Source organism: Palaemon carinicauda, chromosome 45, assembly GCF_036898095.1.
Source record: "Palaemon carinicauda isolate YSFRI2023 chromosome 45, ASM3689809v2, whole genome shotgun sequence".
NCBI classification, from domain to species: domain Eukaryota; kingdom Metazoa; phylum Arthropoda; class Malacostraca; order Decapoda; family Palaemonidae; genus Palaemon; species Palaemon carinicauda.
The window spans coordinates 25,434,765-25,441,193 of record NC_090769.1 but is presented as its reverse complement, the minus strand read 5'-3'; positions in this window follow the sequence as shown (position 1 = coordinate 25,441,193).

Genomic DNA, 6,429 nt, shown 5'->3' with positions numbered 1-6,429 from the left:
TATGTGTGTGTGTGTGTGTATGTATGTATGTATGCATGTATGCATTTATATATGTACATAAATAGCCTATATATAAATATAAATAGATAAAATTTATATCTATCTATCTATCTATCTATCTATATATATATATATATATATATATATATATAAAGTATATGTAAATGAAGTACTTCGAACGAATTTAATTTCGGTCATAATTTAGCGTAAATAAAACAAAGGTGTACGTACCTTAATAGATAGCTTGTGACGTCGAGGAAGACATAATGCAGTAAATAAGAGGAATGCTTATTTTACCACTACTGGTAAAAACGTAGCTAAGTGAATGGGGTTTCTGAAGCAGTTTAAAGTATATGATGGTATTCAAAAGTATTTCAAGTACAGATAACACTTTCTGAGAGAGAGAGAGAGAGAGAGAGAGAGAGAGAGAGAGAGGGGCTGGGTGCTAATAAAAGGAAGTCATAGCCATCATAGGAGAGAGAGAGAGAGAGAGAGAGAGAGAGAGAGAGAGAGAGAGAGAGAGAGAGAGAGAGAGAGAGAGGGGGGGGGGAGGCTGAGTGCTACTAAAAAGAAGTCATATATGTAACAGGAAAGAAAAATATTGACAGTCATTTAAAATAATCCCCAATAAATGAGACAAAACTTCAAGAAAGACATACACGCCAACTAGAATTATAGCAAACAAATAAATTGTCTTCCATACACCATTACTTAGGGCCAATGCACTGAACTCCAGCCTCCTTATCTTAAAAAAAGTATTGAACCAAGGCTCGAATACAGAGATCCCATATAGAAAACCACAGACCGCTGTACAAATTGCCAGTAATCACATATTTGTAGATGATCTAGCATCCATTTATTGCGCACGGCCCCACCCTCCCCTTGCACGACCCCACCCTCCCCTTTCCTATGCGCTAATTGCGTATCGAAGCGAGATGTGTGGAGTTCCACTCTGAAGCTAATTATCAGTTCTAACTGTCAATCGAAGCGAGGGCATGATTACGGGGGCGGGCACGACAGCGCCTACTGCAGGAGGCTTGTGGTTTGGCGCCTCTAACTACTTGTTTGTATTTGTAACGAGGGTAGCGTGTGTGTGGTGTTCTGCGTTTAAAGGCCGCTCATGAATGGCAGAGGCAAGGGGATAGTGACACTAGGCAAGGGACAGTGACACTGCCCTATCGAGCAGGACAATGCCCTAGAGACTGACCATATATACATATGATCAGCGGACCAGCGCTCTCTCCACACAAGATAGGACCAAGGAGGGCCAGGCAATGGCTGTCGATGACTCAGCAGATAGACCTATAGGCTCTCCCAAACCCCCCACACCCTTATCTCACAAGGATGGTGAGGTTGCAGCCACCAAAGAAACTAACGAATCTGAGTGGGACTCGAACCCTAGTCTGGCGTTCAACAGTCAGGGTGCGTTGGTAGCTTTGTGCGGAAGGCTTAGGTAATTAGGAAGAGACCTGTGGTGGCTTATTGGAAACGTCCATGTATGGTATTCTGCCGGACTTGGGTTCGAGTCCAGCTCGAGCTCAATAGTTTCTCTCAGTGTCTGTAACTTCAATATCCTTGTGAGCTAAAGATGGGGGTGTTTGGAGGAGCCCATAAGTCTACCTGCTGAGTCATCAGCAGCTATTGCCTGGTCCTCCCTGGTCCTAGCTTGGGTGGAGAGGGCCCAGCTCATTAGTCTACCTGCTGAGTCATCAGCAGCCATTGCCTGGTTCTCCCGGGTCCTAGTTTGGGTGGAGAAGGGTGATTGGGTGCTGATCATATGTATATATGGTCAGTCTCTAGGGCATTGTCCTACTAGCTAGGGCAATGTCACTCTCCCTTGCCTCTGCCATTCATGAGTGGCCTTTCACGCCTTTAATCTTACTGGGGAGAGGGGCAATACCTTGAAAAATTGTGCTTTTTTAGACCTAAGAAGTAATTAGGGGTTGTAAAAATTATGCTTTTATAGACCTAAGAAGTAATTAGGGGTTGTAAAAATTATGCTTTTATAGACCTAAGAAGTAAATAAGATCCCTCGGAATTAGTGAATTAATTGGCTCTGAGAGATTAGAACTGGTTTCAAGAAGAGCCTATATTGCTAGCATAGTTATTACAACAATATTTGCTCATAACTTGGATATTAACAGCGTCTGAGGCCCAGCCTTCAGGAGCAAACGACCATAAGTTGGAAAAAAAAAATAATAATAATAATAACAATAATAATAATAATAATAATAATAATATATGCATAGGGCTCTGAGAAAAGAATTTTTTTATTGTTAAGTATTTCTTTTAGCTTATTTTATTCCGTATTCTATTTACTTCTGAGTATTCGCTGGTGAGATTACTATGTTTTTTGTGAACCGCATACCTTAATTTCATATTCTGTACTTCGTCGTCACTGACTACTGACCACATACGCACCCACACAGACATATATGCACACATATCTATCTATCTATATATATAGTATATATATATGTATATATGTATATATATGTATATATATATATATATATATATATATAAATATACGCGCAATAAAGATAGATATACCTATAGTTTTGTAAGTTACCTTTTCTTATGAGTATTTAATTTCATGGACATACTCTCTCTCTCTCTCTCTCTCTCTCTCTCTCTCTCTCTCTATATATATATATATATATATATATATTATATATATATAAAAGCCTAAATATTGCAATGTTGTGTGTAAACACATGTATTCATATCCATGTTCATTAAAAAGAAATAAGAGAAATAAAGAAACTAAAAGATACAAAATACGTGAAAGAAAAAAAAGAAAAAAATCCTCAAGAGGAATGTTTTAACAATCCTTATCTTCTGCTTGAGTTGTTCCCCTCTTCCTCTTATAATAATGACAGGAAAATAGAGAATAGAGTCACTACTGAATATTGACTCAAAATAGTGTCACTCCTGAATATTGACTCAAAATAGAGTCACTGCTGAATATTGACTCAAAATAGAGTCACTACTGAATATTGACTCAAAATAGAGTCACTGCTGAATATTGACTCGAAATAGAGTCACTGCTGAATATCGACTCAAAATAGAGTCACTGCTGAATATCGACTCAAAATAGAGTCACTGCTGAATATTGACTCAAAATAGAGTCACTGCTGAATATTGACTCGAAATAGAGTCACTGCTGAATATCGACTCGAAATAGAGTCACTGCTGAATATTGACTCAAAATAGAGTCACTGCTGAATATCGACTCGAAATAGAGTCACTACTGAATATCGACTCGAAATAGAGTCACTGCTGAATATTGACTCAAAATAGAGTCACTGCTGAATATCGACTCGAAATAGAGTCACTACTGAATATCGACTCGAAATAGAGTCACTGCTGAATATCGACTCGAAATAGAGTCACTGCTGAATATCGACTCGAAATAGAGTCACTACTGAATATCGACTCGAAATAGAGTCACTGCTGAATATCGACTCGAAATAGAGTCACTACTGAATATCGACTCGAAATAGAGTCACTACTGAATATCGACTCGAAATAGAGTCACTACTGAATATTGACTCGAAATAGAGTCACTACTGAATATCGACTCGAAATAGAGTCACTACTGAATATTGACTCGAAATAGAGTCACTACTGAATATTGACTCGAAATAGAGTCACTACTGAATATTGACTCGAAATAGAGTCACTACTGAATATCGATTCAAAATAGAGTCACTACTGAATATTGACTCGAAATAGAGTCACTACTGAATATTGACTCGAAATAGAGTCACTACTGAATATTGACTCGAAATAGAGTCACTACTGAATATTGACTCGAAATAGAGTCAATACTGAATATTGACTCGAAATAGAGTCACTACTGAATATTGACTCGAAATAGAGTCACTACTGAATATTGACTCAATATCGAGTCACTACTGAATATTGACTCAAAATAGAGTCACTACTGAATATCAACTCAAAATAGAGTCGCTACTGAATATTGACTCAAAATAGAGTCACAACTGAATATCGACTCAAAATAGAGTCGCTACTGAATATTGACTCAAAATAGAGTCACAACTGAATATCGACTCAAAATAGAGTCACTACTGAATATTGACTCAAAATAGAGTCACTACTGAATATTGACTCAAAATAGAGTCACTACTGAATATTGACTCAAAATAGTGTTACTACTGAATATCGACTCAAAATAGAGTCACTACTGAATATCGACTCAAAATAGAGTCACTACTGAATATCGACTCAAAATAGAGTCACTACTGAATATCGACTCAAAATAGAGTCACTACTGAATATCGACTCAAAATAGAGTCACTACTGAATATCGACTCAAAATAGAGTCACTACTGAATATCGACTCAAAATAGAGTCACTACTGAATATCGACTCAAAATAGAGTCACTACTGAATATCGACTCAAAATAGAGTCACTACTGAATATCGACTCAAAATAGAGTCACTACTGAATATCGACTCAAAATAGAGTCACTACTGAATATCGACTCAAAATAGAGTCACTACTGAATATCGACTCAAAATAGAGTCACTACTGAATATTGACTCAAAATAGAGTCACTGCTGAAAATCGACTCAAAATAGTCACTACTGAATATTGACTCAAAATAGAGTCACTACTGAATATTGACTCAAAATAGAGTCACTACTGAATATTGACTCAAAATAGAGTCACTACTGAATATTGACTCAAAATAGAGTCACTACTGAATATTGACTCGAAATAGAGTCACTACTGAATATTGACTCGAAATAGAGTCACTACTGAATATTGACTTGAAATAAAGTCACTACTGAATATCGACTCAAAATAGAGTCACTACTGAATATCGACTCAAAATAGAGTCACTACTGAATATCGACTCAAAATAGAGTCACTACTGAATATCGACTCAAAATAGAGTCACTGCTGAATATCGACTCAAAATAGAGTCACTACTGAATATCGACTCAAAATAGAGTCACTACTGAATATCGACTCAAAATAGAGTCACTACTGAATATTGACTCAAAATAGAATTACTACTGAATATCGACTCAAAATAGAGTCACTACTGAATATCGACTCAAATTACCAGGAGGCAAAGTGAAAGAAACTTCGTTTTTAAAAGGATAGATTAAAAAAAAGAGACTGACCCTATATACATAATTATGATCAGTGCCCAATCCAAGGGGGAAACATCTTTGTGTTAGTAGCTTCTGGTCGGGCAGGGAATCGAACCCGGGCCCTAGAAACTGAGGTATCAGTGACTTACCACATAGCCACAAAGTGAGATAAGGCTTATATGAATATATGTGAAAAACACGTATAAATGTGCAAAAATATCATATAATTTATATATATATATATATATATTGTATATAATATATGTATATATATATATATATACTATATATATATATATATATATATATATATATATATAGTTTTCCCGTCACGCTCAGCAATCCCTGTCCCACAGGAAAGGTGGGGGGGGGACTAGTCATACGCAGGTGAAAGGCGGGAGTGAGTATGTACAGTATGTGTGTGTGTGCATATCCATCTAAATATTTAGTCGCCATTTTTCTCTGGTCGCGTACACTAGTTTTTGATAATGGTTTCATTCAGTTCTATAAAATTGGGGAAAAATATTTCACTTCTAGATTAAAACGAATAACGAATCAACTTTGTATTGTGTATGTCTTTTACCATTTTGGAATAAACAATTGTTTTTCTTATATCAAGTTAAACAATGTGATATTCGATGCTGTTCGATTTCTTGTAAAGCTACAATTTATTCAGATATCGTGTACACTAGTTTTTGATAATTGTTTCATTCAGTACTATAAAATTGGGGAAAAATATTTCACTTCCAGATTAAAACGAATAAGGAATCAACTTTGTTCTGTATATGTTTTTTACCACCTTGGAATAAACAATAGTTTTTTTTTTATATCAAGTTAAACAATGTGATATTCGATGCTGTTCGATTTCTCGTAAAGCTACAATTTATTCAGATATACATAAAATATTGAGCATTTTATTACAACGTGAATAGAAGCCAAAGAAAATAAAACGTTCCCGATCTCTGGGGAATAAAACGTACGGTTGTAAGATTGTCGTAGAGATCTGTAGAAACATGATATGCAGCTTCCATGAATTGCTAATGTTCCGAGGGATATGTACACAGTGTCTGGGCCAAAGATCTTCTAAAATTTACGGTTGGAAAACATTTACTGTGAATTGAGAGCTGGAGGAAGAGTACGGCCATTTTCATTTGTTTTCAGTTGAAAATTAAAACCATGCGTTTATGCGTTTTCTTCTTCTTTATCCCCGCGTTTATCCCTACGTTAAGGAGTCGGTTGCCTGATGCGCCCTCTCCATTGCCTTCTATGAAAAGTATCCTCTTCCACCAAACCTCTTCT